Raw genomic sequence first — 23184 nt, forward strand, 5'->3', positions numbered from 1 at the left:
CAACAACTTCTTTGCCTCTACACTTCCACCTCGACTGACATCTCTGCCCAAACTCTTTGTCTTTAAACATGTCTGCTTGTGTCTGTATGTGTGGATGGATATGTGTGTGTGTGCGAGTGTATACCTGTCCTTTTTTCCCCCTAAGGTAAGTCTTTCCGCTCCCGGGATTGGAATGACTCCTTACCCTCTCCCTTAAAACCCACATCCTTTCATCTTTCCCTCTCCTTCCCTCTTTCCTGACGAGGCAACCGTTGGTTGCGAAAGCTAGAATTTTGTGTGTATGTTTGTGTTTGTTTGTGTGTCTATCGACCTGCCAGCGCTTTCGTTCGGTAAGTCACCTCATCCTTATTTTTATATATAATTTTTCCCACGTGGAATGTTTCCCTCTATTATTTTGATATCATTAATTTGAATCCAACAATTACGTTTGTTATTGTCACTGTTGCATTTCGAAATCTTTTCTGTCGTCTTATTTTCCTCTTTCTGTTTTTGCCAGTAGTTTCACTTTGTATTCACCTTCTCCTTTTTACCGTAATCTGCTATACTATTTTATCCCGCCTATATACACTCTATAATACGTAACCCACTTCCAAACCATAACCAAAAAAATTTTTTTGCCGCTTTCAGCACTACCGCCTCTATAATATCCACCGTTTCAGTTCACAAACAGTTCCTTTCACCTTTTAAACAACCATTTCGGCCAGTTCTAATAACTTTCGCTTTATTTCCATTTCCGTTTTTCCCACATCACTTACAATTTTTAGCCGCTTCCCACAGGTTTTAACGTCATTATTTCTTCGTCAGACAATTGTTAGCCTCATTTTCATAATCTGCCACCACAAAAGCACTCCTTTTAATATACTAAACGCAGTTTTTCCGAAATTTTCCCGAATTTCTCCGTCCTTTAACGTGTTTTGGCGGCAACACAACCACCTAACCTTTATGCACATCGTTGTCTACCAACCCGAGTCCAACATAGCCCAGCTGTAACCAACACCTTTTCGCCTTTTTTCATTCCAGATCTCCACTTCTTTCCAGTTCACCTTTATCTCTCCCTATATATTTTTATTTTCATTTTCATTTCACCTCATGTTACACTTTCCACCTTCTAATACCATGTCACCCTCACAACACCCCCACAACGACCCCATTAAGTTTTATTTACATTCCCTCCGGAAACATGCCTTCGCCCTAGCCAGATTACGCTCCCATATTCTATTTTCTCAGGCTTGTCTGACATTTGGCATTACCCCCAAAGGCCTCACACTTAAAGTTCCCATCTCTGGCTGCAACCCTTCCTTCCATCAGTCCCTATACCAGTTCCAAACTGAACAATCCATTGCCCTCACCCACCTAATCCTTCACCTACACATCAACTCAGCCAATGAACACACCCGTCAACTCCTATCCTTAATAAAAGTCCTTAATCTTTCCTCTCCCACATCCACACCGGCTGTTCAGAGCATCCTCCTACAGGCCAACCGTAAATTAGAACAGCATGCCACCCTCCACCTCAAAAAACTATCCAATCTCCTGGTTTCCCACCTCCGGAAAGGGAACTCACTCACCCTTCACAACCTTTCCAGCAAACCTCAACCTCCTCTCATTGCACACAAACACAGTCTCTCCCATCTACTCAATCTCCCACTTCCAGCTCCACTCCCTCCAAAACCTCAAAATTCCGATCAACACAATCTGGAACCACAACACCCTAACTCAGTAGTTAACCTTTCCTCCAAACCTCTCTCCCAATCCGAAACCTCTGTCCTATCCAAAGGCCTCACCTTCAGCCCCACTCCCAGATTCAACCAAACAGCCCTCGTCAAAGATTTACTGTCCTACACCCGTACTCTCTGCTGGAAATATCACTTTGCCACAAAGAAAAATGATCTTAATCCTACTCCTAATGATCCAACTCCCCAAGACACCATCCAAATTGAACCCTGCCTGGAACAGTTCCGTCCTCCGTCACAGCGGGACCCACCTCCTCTTCCTCAAAATCACCCTCTCCAAACCTTCCAGAAATTTCTGACTTCCATCCTTGCATCTCAATCCTTCATAAAAAACCTTAATCCTACACCCAACATCACCACTGCTGAAGCCCAGGCTATCCGTGATCTGAAGGCTGACCGATCCATCGTCATTCTTCCGGCGGACAAGGGTTCCACGACCGTGGTACTTGATCGTCAGGAGTATGTGGCTGAGGGACTGCGTCAGCTTTCAGACAACACCACATACAAAGTCTGCCAAGGTAACCCCATTCCCGATGTCCAGGCGGAGCTTCAAGGAATCCTCAGAACCTTAGGCCCCCTGCAAAGCCTTTCACCTGACTCCATCAACCTCCTGACCCCCACCGACACACCGCACCCCTACCTTCTACCTTCTTCCTAAAATCCACAAACCCAATCATCCCGGCCGCCCCATTGTAGCTGGTTACCAAGCCCCCACAGAACGTATCTCTGCCTACGTAGATCAACACCTTCAACCCATTACATGCAGTCTCCCATCCTTCATCAAAGACACCAACCACTTCCTTGAACGCCTGGAATCCTTACCCAATCTGTTACCCCCGGAAACCATCCTTGTAACCATTGATGCCACTTCCTTATACACAAACATTCCACACGTCCAGGGCCTCGCTGCGATGGAGCATTTCCTTTCACGCCGATCACCTGCCACCCTTCCTAAAACCTCTTTCCTCATTACCTTAGCCAGCTTCATCCTGACCCACAACTTCTTCACTTTTGAAGGTCAGACATACCAACAATTAAAGGGAACAGCCATGGGTACCAGGATGGCCCCCTCGTACGCCAACCTATTCATGGGTCGCTTAGAGGAAGCCTTCTTGGTTACCCAGGTCTGCCAACCCAAAGTTTGGTACAGATTTATTGATGACATCTTCATGATCTGGACTCACAGTGAAGAAGAACTCCAGAATTTCCTCTCCAACCTCAACTCCTTTGGTTCCATCAGATTCAGTTGGTCCTACTCCAAATCCCATGCCACTTTCCTTGACGTTGACCTCCACCTGTCCAATGGCCAACTTCACACGTCCGTCCACATCAAACCCACCAACAAGCAACAGTACCTCCATTATGACAGCTGCCACCCATTCCACATCAAACGGTCCCTTCCCTACAGCCTGGGTCTTCGTGGCAAACGAATCTGCTCCAGTCCGGAATCCCTGAATCATTACACCAACAACCTGACAACAGTTTTCGCATCCCGCAACTATCCTCCCGACCTGGTACAGAAGCAAATAACCAGAGTCACTTCCTCATCCCCTCAAACCCAGAATCCCCCACAGAAGAACCACAAAAGTGCCCCACTTGTGGCAGGATACTTTCCGGGACTGGACCAGACTCTGAATGTGGCTCTCCAGCAGGGATACGACTTCCTCAAATCCTGCCCTGAAATGAGATCCATCCTTCATGAAATCCTCCCCACTCCGCCAAGAGTGTCTTTCCGCCATCCACCTAACCTTCGTAACCTGCTAGTTCATCCCTATGAAATCCCCAAACCACCTTCCCTACCCTCTGGCTCCTATCCTTGTAACCGCCCCCGGTGCAAAACCTGTCCCATGCACCCTCCCACCACCACCTACTCCAGTCCTGTAACCCGGAAGGTGTACACGATCAAAGGCAGAGCCACGTGTGAAAGCACCCACGTGATTTACCAACTGACCTGCCTACACTGTGATGCATTCTATGTGGGAATGACCAGCAACAAACTGTCCATTCGCATGAATGGACACAGGCAGACAGTGTTTGTTGGTAATGAGGATCACCCTGTGGCTAAACATGCCTTGGTGCACAGCCAGCACATCTTGGCACAGTGTTACACCGTCCGGGTTATCTGGCTACTTCCCACCAACACCAGCCTATCCGAACTCCGGAGATGGGAACTTGCCCTTCAGTATATCCTCTCTTCTCGTTATCCTCCAGGCCTCAATCTCCGCTAATTTCAAGTTGCCGCCACTCGTACCTCACCTGTCTTTCAACAACTTCTTTGCCTCTACACTTCCACCTCGACTGACATCTCTGCCCAAACTCTTTGTCTTTAAACATGTCTGCTTGTGTCTGTATGTGTGGATGGATATGTGTGTGTGTGCGAGTGTATACCTGTCCTTTTTTTCCCCCTAAGGTAAGTCTTTCCGCTCCCGGGATTGGAATGACTCCTTACCCTCTCCCTTAAAACCCACATCCTTTCATCTTTCCCTCTCCTTCCCTCTTTCCTGATGAGGCAACCGTTGGTTGCGAAAGCTAGAATTTTGTGTGTATGTTTGTGTTTGTTTGTGTGTCTATCGACCTTCCAGTGCTTTCGTTCAGTAAGTCACCTCATCCTTGTATATATATATATATATATATATATATATATATTAATAGAGGGAAACATTCCACATGGGAAAAATATATCTAAAAACAAAGATGATGTGACTTACCAAACGAAAGCGCTGGCACGTCGATAGACACACAAACAAACACAAACATACACACAAAATTCAAGCTTTCGCAACAAACTGTTGCCTCATCAGGAAAGAGAGAAGGAGAGGGAAGGACGAAAGGATGTGGGTTTTAAGGGAGAGGGTAAGGAGTCATTCCAATCCCGGGAGCGGAAACACTTACCTTAGGGGGAACACTCGCACACACACACACACACACATCCATCACACATATACAGACATATTTATGTGTGGGTGTGTGTTTTTTGGTCATCTGCACCCTCAACTGATCCCATGTATCATTTGATAGTCTCATTGTATACACAGTCTCAATGTTGGGATGTGATGTGCAAAAGTTTTCTATCTCTGAATTTTATTTTCTGATTGGTTTCAAGGCAATTCATTCATTCATTCATGGGTATACCTGGTTTTTCAATTAAATTGGAGGCATACCCATTATCAACCAATCTATTTAATTTTAAGTGCATTTTTTACTTGTACAACTAGATTAATTTGGAATCTCTGTATCATTGAGCGGATAATGACATCAAACAAATGTTTCAATGTTGTTTGATTCAGGATCTTAGGAACAGGCCATATTGTAAAAAGTTCAACCGTTTGTCATGCAGAGCCCTCCTGGAATCCTCCGTAGGTTTCTTCCGCTAATGATGGCGAAAGTATAGTTGAAAAAATCCAATGAGGCCCACTGCAGACCACATCAAATGCAAGAAGAACCAAGTGATTTGCTCCATTTGTCTCAGCAGGAGGATGTGCATAATATTCATATTTTAATCCTATAGGCCACTGTAGGATTATGACGCCAAGACGACTCAATTGGTCCCTAGACAACGGGCTATCCAAATCACGTGACCTTCCTTTTTTTTTATCACCAATAGAATTCGAGATATGAGCACAAGAAAATCCTATTTTTATGCGCGGCGTTTTGGAACATATTGGTAAGCATGTCGATTATAACAAAAGCATTGAATTATAAAAGATGATGCAATAAATAATTCCACTACTGTACCTTCAAGCGTCCACCTTGAAGCGTTACCTGCTCTGTGTGGTGACTCTATGGGTCAAACAAACAAGTGACCATTCGTGTTATCCTTCTCTAGATGCGTTCAACATCCCCTTCTAGTTACATTTGGTACCCGCCTACGCACTTATCAGCACGGCACTAACAGAAACAAATCAAAGTGTATAAAATGCAACCAATAGCCCTGTTTTGCAAAAGGACATTATTTTTTCAAACTCTTTTACAAATAGTGAAGCTGTCTGCACAATGTCTGTGGGTTAGTAAAGCTGTTAATTTGATATGACTATTACGATTTTATGCCATAAAATATGTGTTGTAAACTGTGTAAAATACTGTTAGTATTTCTATGAAATATAACTAAAATAAGAAAAAGTTTTGATTTACTATTGTTCCTCGTGATGTCAAATATGTTGCAGCCAAAGAAGAAATAGGACCCAACACATATGACTGAGTAAGTTCTTTTCCCACAAAATTTTTAATGAAACAAGACTCGTACCTTTTTTTCATCGGCTAATAACCCAAATGACCTCAGGAGTCACTCCTAGTTATACGTGGCTGGCGACCACAGGGCCCCGAGCTGAGTCCTAGCATTGCTTCCACTTACTTATGCCAGGCTCCTCACATTTATTTTTCTCATCTGGCCACCCTCGGCCAGCTCTTGTTCTTTTATGACCCTGACGCTATTAGGTTTCGAGGGCTAGGGGTCTTTCATTCTCCAACCTAAACTTCTCATGCAGCATCTGACCCGGAGCTGGTGGCTGCAAAAGACATTTGTATCCCATGTTAGGTGCGGCCTCCAGAACTGCAGAAGGCAACGGATTACCACTGCAGATTATCTTCCCTGCATAATGCAGTCTCCATTTTATGCACAAAAATGGCTTCCTTTCATGTTAAAAAAGTGTCCGGAAGTAAAATAATCCCCCATTCGGATCTCCGGGGGGGACAGCTTGAAAGGAGGCAAAAAATCAAAACGAGAATTGGTACCTGGAATGTTAGAAATCTGCTACAAGCAGGAAAACTAGAAAACCTTAAAAGAGAGATGGAAAAGAATCATACGGACCTCGTAGGAGTTGCTGAGGTAAGATGGATTGGACATGGAGAGTTGCAGTCAGATGAATATTATTGTATTACTCAGGAGGAGAAGTAAAAGGAATGAATGGAGTAGGAATGTTTATGACAAAGGAATTGGCTAAATGTGTGGAATATGTAGACTATGCAAATGACCAGGTTATTGGTGTAAGGCTGAAAGGAGCACAAAAAGGTCTACTGATTGTCCAGGTGTATATGCCAACTTCAGGACATGATGACCAAATTGTAGAGGAAACGTACAATGTAATAGAGAGAATAATGGACGAAAATAAAAATGCTGCAAAATAGTAATGGGAGACTGGAATGCCATTGTGGGAGAAGGGAAAGAGGGAAACACAGTAGGCAGTCATGGTCTTGGAAAGAGAAATGGCACAGGAGAATTGTTAATTGACTTCTGCAGGGAAAGGCAGCTGATAGCGGCAAACACATGGTTCAAGAACCACAAGAGGAGCCTCTACACTTGGAAATCATCAGGGAATAATACAGAAACCAAATCAATTTTATACTGGTGGAAGAAATATATAAGAATGGAATCAAGAAGGTGCACACATTACCAGGTGCAGATACTAATAGTGACCACAACTTACTTATGGCAAAAATAGAAATAAGAATGAAAAAACTGAAGAAGGCGACTGTGGTGAAGAAGTGGAATTTAGAGAAGATAAGATCCAACAAAGAACAAATTACAGAAATGCTGTCTTGGGAGTTTCTAAACACGTCACAAGACAAAGAGCCACCTGATAATGCCAACGAGTACTGGAATATGCTGAAAGAAGGAATCATTAAAGCAGGACAGCAAAATATGGGATATGTAAAAGGGAAAAGGTAACAAAAAACATGGGACACACAAGAGATGATTTCCAAGATGGAGGAGAGAAGAAAATTGAAAAAAAAAAGAACACTGAAAATGCAAGAAAGATATACCGAAGGTTAAATAATAAACTGCGAAGCGAAACAGAGCGAGCTAGGAAAAAATGGCTAAAAGAGGAATGTGATGAAATTGAAGAACTGGACAGGAAGGGAAGATACGACTTACTATACAACAGAGTGAAGACTATGACATGGGAACCAAACAGAGCAGGAAGTGCTACTGTAGAAATTTTTAGTAAAGACGAAGAGGTAGTGTACAAAGATCGTGACGATGTCCTCCAGAGATGGGAAGAATATCTAAAAGAGCTATATGACACAAATAGCAAACCAGAAACTCTGGAACTTGAATCACACAACAGTGTAAGTGATGACGAGAAAGTACCAACCGCCATACTGGAAGAAGTAAAGTCTGCCATAGCTGCAATGAAAAATGGCAAAGCAGTAGGTACATATACAATACCAGGAGAAATACTAAAATGCTTGAACCAAGATGGAATAAGAGAAATATTGAGGTTATTTAATAAAATATATGACAGTGGTGAATGGCCTGAGGACTTTCTGACAACAGTAATGATTCCATTACCGAAAAAACAAGGAACCAAGAAATGCAGCGAACACAGGACAATCAGCCTCATTTCACATCCAGCCAAAGTGATGTTAAGAACAATTAATAAAAGATTTGAAAAAGTAATGGAGGAGAATCTTGGTGAGGAGCAGTTTGGCTTTAGACGGAATACGGGCACCAGAGATGCAATAGGGCTCCTACGAATCTTGGGAGAAAGGTTTATTGAAAAAGGAAGAGACCTATATATGTGCTTCATCGATCTAGAAAAGGCATTTGACAATGTGGTTTGGGACAAGCTGGCGACTATAATGAGGGAAAAGAGAGTGGATTGGAAAACCAGAAGACATAAACTCATTATATCTTAATCAAAAAGTTTCAGTTAGAGTGAGAGGAGCAAGTACAAACTGGATCAGACTAGGAAAAGGAGTCAGACAAGGATGATGTCTATCACCTACTATTTTCAACCTCTACTTGGAGAATATGATTGACCAATGCTCATTAGATGCAAAGGAGTAGAAATTGGAGGAAGAAGAGTAGGGTGTTTGAGGTCTGCTGATGACATGGTCCTTCTAGCCACAGGGGAAAAAGAATTACAGGATTTGGTGGACACCATGCAAAACTGACAGAAAAAAATATGGAATGAAAATTAACACAAATAAAACAAAAAAATTGGCACTAGGAAGAAATAAGGAAATAAAAATTATGCTGAACAGAGAAAAAATACTATAACAGGTGCAAAATTTTAAGTATCTTGGAAGCAGGATAGACACTGACTGGTAGTGCACCACAGAAATTATAACAAGGATGGCAATGGCAAAAGAGGCGTTTTATAAGAAAAGGAGAATCTTCTGCAGCGGTCTGGACAGAGAACTCAGAAAGAGACTCATAAAATGTCTTGTATGGAGTGTTCTTCTATATGGCACTGAAACATGGACTATGGGGAAATAAAAAAAAAGAGAAAGGCTAGAGGCTTTTGAGATCTGGACTTGGTAGAGGATGGAAAGAATAAGTTGGCTGGACAGAGTAAAATATGAAGAGTGGGAGAGAAAAGACAGTTACTAGATGTAATAAAGAGAAGAAAAAGAAATTGGGTTGGGCATATATTAAGAAAGCATGACGGACTGATAAAAACAGTGTTAGAAGGTTATGTAGAAGGGAAAAGGAAGCGAGGAAGGAAGAGATTCCAGATACTGGATGACATGATGGTACATCATACAGTAGCCTAAGACGGTAGCAATGGACCGCAGAAAATGGAGATGCAAAGGACCAGCTAATATAGCAGATAACTGATGATGAATAACTAAATTCTCCATTTTCCTTTAAAAGTAAATGTCAAGCTCTGAAAAGAATGTGTGTCAAGTAGTGATGGGGAGCTCGTGAATGAGTCGTTTAAATGAATGCTTCACTCCAGTGAAGTGTGAACTAACCACTCAATTTCAATGAACTGATACTCCAAACTCTCCACAGATAGTACACTCCACACTTTTTTTCTAGTTCGTTCACTCACTCTCTTCCCCTCTCCCTCTACATTGGCGCTACGTCACTCATTCTCCCTTCACTTCAATCCTCCCTGTACTGCCTGTCGACGAATCGCACGGTGAAATACACTTAGAACAACAGTTGCACTTTGCTTTCACATAACCTAAATCGGCGAAGAAACCCCAAATTTCACTACTTTTACGCGATCGCGTGTTGCTAGCCATTGTATAAGCGTGAACAGACACAAAAACTGCTTTCGAATAAAATAAAGAGGGATTTTACCTGAAATCGTACCAATGACTACAGGTGACAGTTTACGTTTTGAATTTAGAAGGTTATTATTCTCAGTAAAAATAAAATCCCGGAAAACTTCTGAATAATTACTTAACGTAGGTATATAGACTTTGTGACAGTGGTAAACATACTCATTCTATTTTGGATTAAATTTTAAAAGGAACATAAACTTGGACTGCATTTCGTTTGTAGCCTAAGTTTTCAGTCCATAAATACAACAAATAAGGTTTCACTTGGCAGATGAAGACTTTTTTGGCGCTTCATGAGAAAATGTCGAGCAAGATTAAACGTAATACCTTCTTTATGTGACAGGCTTCTCTGTTTATCTTTCCTTTGTCCCCTTCGACCATCCTGTATTTAACTCAGACGCTGTAAGACGCAAAACGTTGCGTGCATGTTACCGCATAGTTTGGCCATCTGAAGCTGTATTGTACGAGCGAGGCGAAGCGAGCGTAGCCGCGGCTGAACGGCGAACTGGGCAACTTCGCAAGGTTTCCGTACTTCATGAATGAACTACTTCATTTGAACGCTTCACGGCAAAGAGTGAAATGAATGAAGTACTTCACGGGAATGAACGAGTTTCGACCCATCTCTAGTGTCAAGCAGATGGATAATACTCGAATCTTATAAGTCAATTGAACAATAATAGCAACCACCAGCGAAACTACTTTACTTCGCAATACCAGCTCAGACCGAACTACGGTCAGAGCTCTCCAAAAATATCTTATATTTTGCAGGTTGAATAATTGTGAAATCCCATCCCCGCATAGGGAATATATAGCCTTTGCCGTAATACTAGAAACGAGCACGTAGCAGTCTCATCATAAATAGTTGAAATTAATGTTCCTTTATAGCAACTTCAATAATAAAAAAATAAATGCTGAGATCATTAAGTGTGTCTCATAACAACTAATACTACAGAAAATTCAAAATGCAACATAAAATCAACTACCGGTTGTAAATTCTTATCCACACACCTGTTGTTCGAGGTTACCAATAGATGGCAGGACAAGCCTCGTAATACTAAATGCATATGCGTGTTTCCTTTCCTTGCAAATGCAATGGCAGCCCTGTTGGTGACAGTATAGGGCTGTTTTCGTGTATTGTTTGTGGGGAGAAAGTAAAATTTTGGTTACAAAATTCTGAAACGGATTGCCGAGCTGTACCGAGTCGTTCTAACAGTTCGTCTAAATAGTTCACGTCATTTTGAGTTAGAGCAACTAAACATTAGAGAGCAAAATGATTATAGGCCTGTAAAAGAGGTAGAGGAGGTAGTTAACCGTTGAAAGTAGTTACAGATGAAATATCGTGTGTTTTTTGCATAATGTGTATGGTTACGATTTGTTTTAAGTTTCACTTTGAGGATGCGCAGCTGGAGATGAAGAGCGACCTGCTGGAAGAGAACTGTTAAAACAGAAAGCAATTCCTATGAAATTCGAAGTTCTAAATCCTTCGAAATGGGAATAACCAAAAGCAAGGATAGTAATAAAAGAAGATATTAGTGTAAGTAATATTTTCATCAGTGTCTCATAGTTTTCAAGTATCCATGTTTTCGATAGAACACAGTTGCTATCTTTTATTCTAGATTGTGGAATGTTGGATATTGATTAAGAGCTCTGAATTAAATGGTGTCGTCCCTGTTTAAAACACAAGTGCAGTGTAATTTTAGTGTATGTTGATCATCAGTTCTGTCCTGTCTTGCAGATTTTCGACAACATGGATTTGTGCATTTTGTGGCTTCGTTCTGTAGTCAGTGAAAGATAGCAAGCGTCACACCAGACATACCATGTCATTATGTTACGCATGTACTGTAGGTGCAAGTGCATTTTTGTGGTTGGGATTGTTGTAAAGAAACAAACCATGATTTCACTGCGTAGTGCATGCGAGTTGTTAAACTGTCATTTATTAAACTAAATACTTGAGACTATAATGTTTAAGATCAGATCTGTTAAAGGCAAGATAGGCCAGGTGCTGGTAAAATGACTACTGAAAACCTTGCTTAAACTTTGATCGTTATTTGAACATTTTTAATTGTGAAAATAGAGTTGTGTAACCACATTTTCAGCCATTGAACCGTTTGAGGGAGAAACAACAGAATGCAACAAGAGACCTGCACTAAATGACAACTGCATATATTGTAAATTACGAGTTGCTGAATAAGGGGCTGAAAGCAGTAGAGATTTTATAGTGATTTCACTGTTCTCACTAATAAAAAAAAACACCTGCAACATATCTTACGGTAAATGTTATTTGCGTATAATTCAATTTAATGGAAGACATATATAAAATATTTTTCTCTGTTCACAGGTCTCCAATCAACAGCAAGCTGAACACATTTTTACATTCAGACCATATCCTTATAAGCAACCAAATGAAAATATGATTTGCTCTGTAAGTGAAATTCTTTGGTGGTACAAATGATTATGAATTACAGAGGATCACGTTACCCACTGCTGTTGGCAAGAACACTGTGGAAGAGGACTGAAGCCAGATACAGAATGAAGCTAGAGTTTGAAGATGGGCAGGAAAAACTGTGTACTTTGATTAAATGAAATCCAATTAGGCATTTTGTTGAAGGTGATAAAGGTTTAAAAAGCTATATATATGATTTGTATGTGAAGAGTTAAGCAGAGCTGCAGCTTCCGGGCCATGCTTTGGTTTTCGTGGTGTGAGCTTCACAGGCACTAGCCTGTGAATCGGCTTAAAAAATGAATTATTTTCATCTTAAAACCATGTTTAGAGTTTTTTGAACAAAACTGTGGTTACGAGAAGTGAACTGGACATCAGGAAGTTGTTTAAAAATTAATCTAGAGATTTCTAATGTCTGTCCATCCTAACGTTCTTGCTGCCTGCATGCGTCAGTGTTGTCAGACTCCTGTTCAAAGAACACATACTACGCAACTGTTTCTCCAGTTTAAATCCCTGTTAGAAGATACCATTTGTGATGCTCACATGATTGCTGTATCTGTCTTTGGTCTGAGAGTGTTGCTTTACTTACAAAGTTTTCATGTAGTTTGCATTGCTGCTATTTAGTCATTCTCAACATTTATTATGAGTATAATTTGTTTCAATGTGAGGCGGTTAACAGGCGTGATGTTCAACAGTTGTTATGAATTATAATTCGGGTTTAATATGAGATGGGCACTGTTCGTTGCGACTGATTCTGAGAGAGTGGCTGAAGCTGAAAAGTGGGATCTTGAGGCAACTAAAGATGCCAGAATAACGAGGAGAAATAAGAAGAACAAGTGAGAAGATGAGAAACACTGAAACCAAGAAAATTATGGAACTGCGGAGCATATTGTGAACAATAGAGCTGAGTATATCACATTATGTTGAATTTTCCAGGAATTAAATTCTCTTACGTTTTTATTCATTTAATTATGTGTGAATTGACCAGTTAGGATCGTACTACAATTTCATTTCTTCTCTTTCTGATGTTTCTTCTTTCTCCATTACTCCTTTATATTGACACTGTGCTGTTGCTTCTGTTCATCTGTCCAGGCTTTTCCAGTCTTGGTTCTTCTTTTCATGTGTAATCATGGTCCACAATGTATCCTTACTTGAACTTCCTGAATGTTAACATTTCCAGATCTTTACGAGCTTCCTCAATCCTTATCGTTGTTGTGTTCTTGTTACACAGGTAGTTGACTATCCTTTTGGATAGTCTGGTTTTGTCCATTTAGTACAAGTGTCCTAGAAATGATTACCTCCGCTAGTTCGTTGTCTCTGAAATTTTCTCCACCTTATTGTAGATTTCATTGTTGCTCTGAAATTTCCAACCGGTTTCAACCTGGGTTTTACCCATGATTATCCCTTAACTCATCTTCCTAGTAAGTCCAGCTTTTCCAACTTGTAATTCATTGAGGCATTCACTGGCATACAGGCACACTGTTTTTACCACAACATTGTAGTGCTGTATTGCGACATTCCAAGAGATGCACTTTTTGTTTTAAAGGTTTGTAGTAAAATCTGTAAGCTCTCTGCATTTGTGAGATCTGTTCCCCCACAGAGGCTTTCTCCAGTCCGTTGTCTTGTATGGCTTCACCGAGGTATTTGAATTTTTTTACCCTCTAAATCTACCCAATCTCCGTTCCAAGGAATTGTGGTCCATGTTTGTCACTTGTCATGACTTTGGTCTTCCGTTTAGAGATCCTAAGTCATGGCATGACATGCCGGGACTGATTAGCTGAACAGTTCGCTTTCTTAGGAATTCACACTCACTTCCTGTTTTGCCAGGCATCCTCTCTAATAGGTTAGTGTGTGTGGCTGCTTCTCCTAAGTTCTCTGAAAGTGTCACAAAATCATCAGTGAAAGCCAAGCAGTTTACTTTGATTCCTCCTGATATTCTTCCTAGACAGATTGGCCCAATCCCTTGATTTTCAATTTCAGAATTCCAAATTCTCACAATCTTCTCCAGGATACAGTTAAACAGTATTGGTGATAATCCATCGCCCTGTCTTACACCTGTTCTCCCATAAGCTTCACTTTGGAAGTTGTGCCTGTTAAGATGTATGTGATAATTTTTGCCAGCTTGTTTCTGACCTCAAATTCTGTGATGATTCTATCTAGAGTCTCTCTATCCACAGAGTCCGTTCCATTCAGCAGTGTCCTTGGGAGGATCTTGTCGATGACTTGGTGTAGTGACACGCCTCTGTATTTGTTTACAAGTAGGAGGTACCTTTCTTATGTAGTGGGTAGATCAGTGCTGTTTTCCGTTCATCTGGCAGTTTTACTATCTCCCATATTTGCTGAAAGATTTGGTGTAGGTCGTCTAGGATTTCCGTTCTGCCCATTTCAGCATTTCTGCTGATTCTGCATCTTCTCCACTGGCTTGTTTTTGAGACTTTTTAGGGCTTCCTTTGTTTCTTCTTCAGTTAGTGGGATGTCATCCTCTAGGTTTTGAAGAGGAGCCAGAAGTTTGTTTGGTGGTTGGAGGTTGTCAGTTGAACAGCTTGTAGAAGTATCTGGCTAGTAGAGTGCAATTTTCTTCATTATTCAATCCAATTTTGCCCTGTTCCTTTTTGAAGCTTACACTTGGGTCCTGATACCATTTGAGCTGATCTTTGGAAGTTTGAAAGAAGTCTCTGTAGTTATTTTTTATCTAGCTGTCCTGGAGATTTTCTAATTTTGATTTCTCAAATGATCGTGTGACTCTGCAGAATATCCTTGCTGTTTCTTTTCTTTGTTTTCTGAATTGTTCCATGCGTTGGCTCTCTTTTCGAGTGCTTTCTCACATTCTTCATTCCACCAGATTAACTGTTTTGTCTTTGCCTGACAGTGTTTTCTTTGCGGCATCATTGATCTCTGTACGGAGTTGTTACCAGGTCTCTATGCTAGAGGAGTGGATTTCTTCTGTGAAGTTATTTGGAATATCTCGGTTGATATTCACTGGGTTGGTGTTATACTTGATCACTATGGGTGGCTCTGTTTCATTTTGATGCGAGAAAATGCATTTTAACTTTGCATAGGTAGTGACCAGAGTTGAATTCACTGTCTGATTACTTTAACATTCATCACTTGTCTAGTGTTTTTCCTGGTTATTGCTACATGGCGTAATTGCAATTCTCCTAGGTTGGGATTTGGAGATACCCAAGTCTTTACTTTTCTTGGGACTTTGTGCAAATGAGTTGACATTACCTACAACTGGAAAGTTTTGCAGTGTCCAGTTAGCATTTCTACTGTCTGATTTGTTCTCCCGTGTGCTGAGCAGCCTCTTGCTATCTGTTTATATTTTCTTTCTCTCTCGATCTGTACATTGAAGATTCCTAGAAGGATTTTCTACAGTTCACATGTATCCTGGAGATTTGTTTCCAGTAGATCCCAGAAGCCGTCTACTGTTTGGAGGTTGTTCTTGTTGTCTTTGTTAATTGGTTTGTGGCAGTATATGGGAGTATATTTCTTGTTTATGCACTTGATTGTCAGTATGGATAACCTTCCAGATTTTGATGAGAAGCTCATGACATTGTTAACTGTGGTTCTGTTTAGGTAAAAGGCACTCCCCAGGAGAGGAGTGTTAATCATTATCTTTATTGCTGGTTTTCCTTTGAATTGTTCTATGGTGTTGAGAGTCCACAATGAGGTCATCGGAAATACGGAAGCGTCCGATCCCACCCGTCTGCTTTGACCCATGATGTCACAAATATGGCAGAAGAAAAAAGAAACACACCCACTTTCCACAAGAAGCTTAATGACACTAACGGGGCAAGTGCGGGAAATGGGGTGTTTTGGGTGGGGGGCAAACTAAATATAAACAAATTTAGACTCCTTGCGTAGTTACAACGTGTAAGTGAAGACAGCCATGCATGAATACCCACCCACCTCCACAGGGGTCGTAACCCCTGGAACACATAGAAGATAAAGATGCTTCAGTAGCTGATTAGTGTTTTTTGTCTTTTTAAAAAAAATATCTCACGGGATAGAATGAACAGATCAGAAAGATAAATATAATAAACTAAAACATAAATTGGAGGAAACAGATAATTAAAATAAGTAATAAGTGTTTTTAAATTAAAAAAAAAATCTCAGAGATAGAACAAACAGATCAGAAAAGTAAATAAAATACGATAAAACAGAACTGGAGACAGCCACACTCAAACCAAACTCCGCGCCATCATGACGTCACACACGACAACACCCTTACGTCACGGGTCAAAGCCGACGCGTGTGATCGGACGCTTCTGTTGACCCAGGTCATCTAGGAATCTGGTCTCTCATACAGCCAAGATGTGAATTTCGCTGCCATACAGGAGCTTTTCGAATTTTTATTTTTTTCCGACTCGGAGGAGTGAATTTACATACGGTCCCAGTGTAGTATTTCTTTCCGAATTTCAGTTTGGAAGGTAATAGGTACTATTCACTGGAGAGAAGACTGGACACTAATGTACTATCTACAGGAAGGAAGATATGTACTGATTAATTATAAAACAGTGGCCTTAATTTTGATTATCAGGTGTAAATATTATTAGAATAAAAACTTGTTCCTGAAATGACATGAAAGTGGGCTGCTCTCTTGATAGATATGTCATTAAGGTGTCCTTAAAGTTTAAAGCATCTAAGTAAATTAGTCAGTGCATAGATTCCAAGTAATGATTGGCATATACGAATGTAATTTGATGATCTTCACAAAAAATTGTAATAAAAAAAATGAGCTAACTAATGTTATTAATTGCATATCACTTTTCAGCAACAATCACTCCTGTTGTCCTAAAATTGCCTTTCACATAGGAAAAAAAAGGAAATAGCACATTTTAGCAGGAGGAGTCAGTTGGAGTGGAATAGACCTATCAAAGTGAGAGTGAGCACCAAGTCCCTGTACAATCATATCAAAGTAAATATCTCCAACCACATAAAAAATTGAAGGCACCAGTTCAGAATCACTTAACTAGGGATTATTCATCGATGACCTTGATGACTTAACTTTACCTAATAACCTGGCCTTTGTTTCTATCAATTATATGAGGTATTTGCTTTTCTGCTGTGTGCTACATCAGACTGATAGTTCAGTAACACTACTGTAAATTAAATAAATATTTGTCTAGGAATTGTGCAGAATTTTGAGCTATTAACGTGATTATGGATCATTTAATGTGAATGAAAAAAAAATCAGTTGTTGTGTGCCTGTCTGAACTATTAAATTTTTAATTGAATGACCACCACCTCCGAACAAAATACTCCTATCTACTGTGATTAGCATCAGTTATTTTGCCGCTGACAGCAAATCTTGCCTGCTGTTTTAGTGTCTCATTTCCTAATCTATTTATCTCAGCATTGCCTGATTTACTTTGATTACATTTGATTACCCTTGTCCTGCTTTTGTTGTATTCATCTGAAACCACTTTTAAAGACACTGTCCATTCCATTCAACTGCTCTTTTGTGTCCTTTACTGCTTCTGACAGAATTACAAAGGCATCAGCAAAATGCAGAGTCATTATTTATTCTCTCTAAACCTTAATTCCCTCTGCAGATTTCTGCTCAGTTTCTTTTACTGCTTGCTTGATATGCAGACAGAATAACATCAGGGAGAGACTGCAACATTATGTCCTCACTTCTCAGCTACTGATTCCCTTTCACGTCATTCAACTGTTATAATTGCAGTCTGGTTTCTGTACAAATTGATAATACACTTTTGCTCCATCTACTTTCACCTTCAGAACTGAGCTGCTTGTGTTCTTACTACTTCTATGGAGAGCCTCTCCCTAATATTTTATGTGAAATATGGAGATGTAGGAGACTATTGTTAACTTCATGAGGTTAATCATGCACACAGTTATTGAATTAAGCTCCCGCCGTTTCATTACACTGAAGTGACATAAGTCATGGGACAGTGATATGTACATATACAGATGGTGGTAGTATTTTGTATACAAGGCATAAGAGGGCTGTGGACTGCAGACCTGTCATTTGTTCTCAGGTCATTTATGTGAAATGATTTACAAAGTGGTTATGGCCGCACGATCGGAATTAAGACTCTGAATGTAGAATGGCAGTTGGAGCTAGATGCGTGGGACATTCAGTTTTGAAAATCATCAGGAAAATCAATATTCTGAGATCCACAGTGCTAAGAGTGTGCCGAGGATGCCAGACTTCAGGAAATACCTCTTACTACGGACAACGCAGTGGCTGACAGCATTCACTTATGGACAGAACAGTGCCATTTTCTTAGTTATCAGTGCTAACATACAAGCAAGACTGCATGGAGTAACTGCAGAAATCATGGGGTGTATGACAAATGTATCCATTAGGACAGTGTGTCGAAATGTGGCATTAATGGGCTACAACAGCACACAATTGATGCAAGTGTCTTTGCTAACCGCACGACATTACCTGTGCTGCATCTCCTGAGCTCGTAACTGTATAATTTGGACCCTCGATGACTGGAAAACTGTGTCCTTGTCAGATGAGTCCCAATTTCAGTTGGTAAGGGCTGATGGTAGGGTTTGAGTGTGGCACAGAGGCCAGGAAGTCGTGGAGACACAAGAAATTTTTAGTATGAAGCCATTGGTATATATATAAAATCTTGAAATGTAATACAACATGAGATACAGAGACAAATACATTTCCGTACAAGTGATTTTATAAATAATTTATAACTTTTAAAGCATTCACCCCACCAAACACATCAGGCACTCAGTTTTTAGATGTCAATAAGATGTATCGACAGAAGTACATAGTAACTGATAATTAAGTTATGGAGACATTTTAATTTCAAAATTAATTAAAATTGGCACATCGTTTGAATGAAGACAGATACGCCAACAGCATGGCAGTATGTGTTGGTAAGGATTACTATTCACCACACAAACCGGTTTGATTTTAAGATTTACTATTTTTGTTGCCTATTTTTACTGTTTGTTGCCCATGATTTAAATTTCCTTGAAATTTAAAGAATTCTCATAACAGCAGTGCAAAGAAGAGACAAAATCCTATTTTAACAACAAGAACAGGTGCATGGCACATTTCATATGCGTGTAAGTTATGTTACCGGCATAAGTATATATGAGCAATATTGCAGTTTACTTTTAGTTCAATTAAAGAATGATAAAATAAGCTTACACTATAATTCCGAGCTAAAGAAACTGTGTGATAAATTTAGCCATGTGCATTTGATAGACGTAAGTAAAGTGAATCGCGACAGACACACAAAACACTGATTCCACTTAAATAGCAAAGGGGAGGCCAAGCTAGTTTCCCACATAAGCAAACTGTGTGAGAAAGACAGTGTGGAGGAAGCTCCAGTTGCTCTGGGCTACAGCCATGAGACTTTTTTAGAATAAAGGACCATAATAATAGTTTTCAGTGATGTATATCTGATATGACTTAAGTCCCGTTCATGCAAAGAAAAGCCAAGCTGTGAAATAAGTCATCAGCCATTGCAGGTGAGTTCTAAAAAACCAGTGTATGCAAAATGCTGGAAAAAGTGAACTCAGACAATTTTGATTCACACAAGATGGTAAATAAACAAGAAGGGATAACACCCTTAAAGTTAATGCACTTAAATGTGCAGAAACAAACTAGACATTCTACAAATATTCATAGAGGAACATTTGCCACATGTACTAGTAATAACGGAACATGGGCTAAAATGCAGTGAAATAATATATTATAGGTTAGAAGGTTACATACTAGCAAATAGTTATTGTAGGCAAAACCATAAAGGTGGTGGTGTGGCAGTTTATGTTAATAAGGATATAGAAGCTAAAAAAATTTCCTTTCTTGAACACCACACCAAAGAAGGATCAATTGAAATGACAGGTATTGTACTCCACAATAATGATCTCAAGTTACCAAAGCATAAAGTGATTGGAGTTTATAGGCCACCAAATGCTAATGTAATGCTGTTTATGAATAAACTTAGTAGTGTTGTTGGTCAGGGTGGTTCTGATGACCTTACTATATTAGGTGACTTTAATATAGATGCAAACTCAAATAGTATAGCAAACTTGCAACTCAGTGATATTCAGTTGTGCCTAAAATAACAAAAATGGTCTACAGAAACGAATGCTGAATACCTCAAATATTAATGCTCTTAAAGACCAAGTAGCGAATGAGAAATGGGATTCTGTGTACCAGGTAAAGGGGTCGGAAGAGATGTGGAATGAATTCTACTCAACCCTACTGCATCATTATGAATATAGTTGTCAAGTCAGAGAAATCCAGAAGGTAGTTAAACACTGTCTAAATGCCCCCCAGAGGGTCCACAACTCTTTTGTGGATACATGCGTGGCGAGCACGGGACCCTGAGCTAATGTGGCCCTCCTTCGTTTCCGGGCTGCCATACCTTCGTTTTCCGCATCCTTCTCCACCCCCCATCTTCGACCCCCCCCTCGCCACCTCCGCCTCTTTCCTTCCCTTTCTCCCCCCCTGGGAGTATGTTTTGTGCCTACATCCAGAGACGGACGCTTGAAAATGTAAATCACTCTCTCTTCTTCGCTTTCTCTGCTGGCAACTCTTTGTCCTTCCTTTGTTCTTCTCTTTTACTTACCTATTCTTTTTACCCTTTTCTCCGTCGTGGCAATTGGGACCTGTCTTCTTTCCTTTCCCTTTCTTTGTTTTTCCCTTTCTCTTTTTTCCTCCCTGTGCGGGTCTGAAGGCCGACCCACGCATTCCCATGTGTAGCCGGTGACAGGGTGATGCGTAATTCCCTGCCCCAGGTAGACAGGTAGGACACGTAAGTACCCCTTGTTAACGGCCAGGCCCAGGGAGGGGTGATTACCCGAGCTGATACCTTCCGAAAGTGCCGATTGGTCCCTCCTGGGACTGCCCTCAGAGGGGGCCCCCACGAGGAAGGAGCGCGCCATCGGAGATGTCGGTAATCATTGGGGATACTTCCGCAATGGTTTCCTCCTCATCTATGTCTGCTCACAAGCGTAAGTTCAATGAGTCTAAGCCACAGACAGTTCTTCCATCGTTGCCACAGTTCCTTGTTGTTTCTCGGTCTGATGAAGGTCAAGACTCCTCCACGGTCAACCCTTTCATTATTCAGAAAGGTGTCGATGCAATTGCAGGTCCTGTAAAGTCTTGTTCCCGATTACGAAATGGCACCTTGTTGTTAGAAACAGTCAGTGCCCTCCAGGCACAAAAATTGCTGCATACTTCACTGCTACACACCTTCCCTGTCCGGGTGGAAGCGCACCGCACTTTAAATTCATCACGTGGGGTTGTTTATACACACTCCCTCGACGGATTGTCCGACGAGGAAATTCAAAACTACCTGTCCGACCAGGGCATAATTGCTGTTCATCAAGTCGTGAAAAGGGTCGACACGAACGTCGTTCCAACCCGTACTGTCTTCATGACGTTTGACAGAGTTCAACTCCCATCGATCATAAAAGTGGGCTATGAGATAATTTCCGTTCGCCCTTACATCCCAAACCCTGCGCGTTGCTATTGGTGTCAGCGGTTCAATCATACCATTCAGTCCTGTTTCAATCCGGCGAAATGCGTTACGTGTAGCAAGGATGCCCATGAGGGTGCTTGTCCACCTCCATCCCCTCGTTGCATCAACTGTATGGGTGACCACGCTGCTTCCTCTAGAGATTGCCCCATTTTTAAAGACGAACGGCTCATTGAGGAAATCAGAGTGAAGGAAAAGGCGTCGACCTTTGCTGCTCGAAAGATATTCGCCAGTCGGCCCACTGTGCCTCACACAGGTAAATACAGCACTGTTCTTGCCTCTCCTCAGCCAACAAAGGAGGCAGCCACTCAGACTTGTGATCTCACCTTTAGTGCCACGGTCGTCAGATCGGCCAACGGAAAGATCGCCCGTTCAACCTCCCCACTCTCACCTGCTCACTCTATGGCTCACTCTTCATCGGGTTCTGCTAAATCTCGAGCCCCAAAATCAGACACCCGGACTTCCAAAAAAGAGCCTACTCGTGAAGATTTTTTACGTACCCCAATTCACAACCATCGGTTCCTCCTTCATCTCAACATTCTGTTTCCAAAAAGGCTAATAAGAAACTCAGTTCCTCTTCTTCTCCGCCACGGCCTGTCTCATCTACAGCACCGCCTGGTGGTAACTGCCCTCGGCCGTCTTCTGTATCGTCGAGGCGCACTGCTGGTGGCTGATCAACCGGCTGATTGCTGGTGGCAGGAGCTGCTCCTGAACAACCTATGGATCAGGATCTTCTGGCTTCGGCTAAATGCTGTTCCACACTGTCGGTCGCAAGCCTTGAGCATTCGTTGAGTTGAGGCAACTTTGGTCAGATTCTTCCATTTTCTGCCCACCCTATATCCATTATCCATTGGAATATCCACGGTATTCGAGCTAATGGGGATGAATTGTCGATCCTCTTACGATCCTACTCGCCGGTCATCTTCTGTCTTCAGGAAACAAAGCTGCGTCCCTACGACCGCTTTGTTTTCCCCCATTTTCAGTCAGTCCGATTTGATCTCCCCTCTGTTGAAGGCACTCCATGACATGGAGGACTCACGATTCTTCTCCATGATACTCTCCATTATCACCCAATCCCCTTAAACACTTCCTCCCAAGCTGTCGCTGTCCGTCTTTCCCTTTCTGGATACACCTTCTCTCTTTGTACTGTCTACATTCCATCATCCACACCAATGGCACGAGCTGATCCCCTTCATCTTCTTGGTCAGGTTCCGCCCCCCTATTTGCTGGTTGGGGACTTCAATGCCCACCACCTGCTTTGGGGATCTCCGCATCCTTTTCCGTGCGGCTCACTATTGATAGACGTCTTCCACCAAGCGGATCTTTTTTGCCTCAACACTGGGGACGCTACGTTTTTGTCTGCCTCTGTGAAAAATTTATCTCATTTGGATCTTTCGGTTGGTACTGTTCCGCTAGCTCAACGCTTTGAATGGTTCGCTCTTGCTGATACACACTCGAGTGACCACTTTCCATGTGTCCTTAGATTACAGCCACAACTGCCATATATGTGCCC

At 41.4% G+C, this 23184-nt stretch overlaps 1 protein-coding gene across 6 annotated transcripts in view; it reads left to right on the forward strand.

The window, feature by feature from the left end:
• Window positions 1-23184, forward strand: part of LOC126212834 (uncharacterized) — a 442779-nt gene that overhangs the window by 192258 nt on the left and 227337 nt on the right. For 2 of the 6 annotated variants that reach the window (XR_007540938.1, XR_007540928.1), the window contains exons 1-2: window positions 10847-11280; window positions 12085-13732. The exons of 3 other annotated variants lie outside the window; for them this stretch is intronic. The gene's annotated coding sequence lies outside the window, so the exon portion shown is untranslated. Of the gene's footprint in view, window positions 1-10846; window positions 11281-12084; window positions 16617-23184 lie in introns of those variants that run through there. One more of the 6 variants, XR_007540927.1, reaches the window with a different exon arrangement.

This window comes from Schistocerca nitens, chromosome 11 (assembly GCF_023898315.1).
Source record: "Schistocerca nitens isolate TAMUIC-IGC-003100 chromosome 11, iqSchNite1.1, whole genome shotgun sequence".
Classification (NCBI taxonomy): domain Eukaryota; kingdom Metazoa; phylum Arthropoda; class Insecta; order Orthoptera; family Acrididae; genus Schistocerca; species Schistocerca nitens.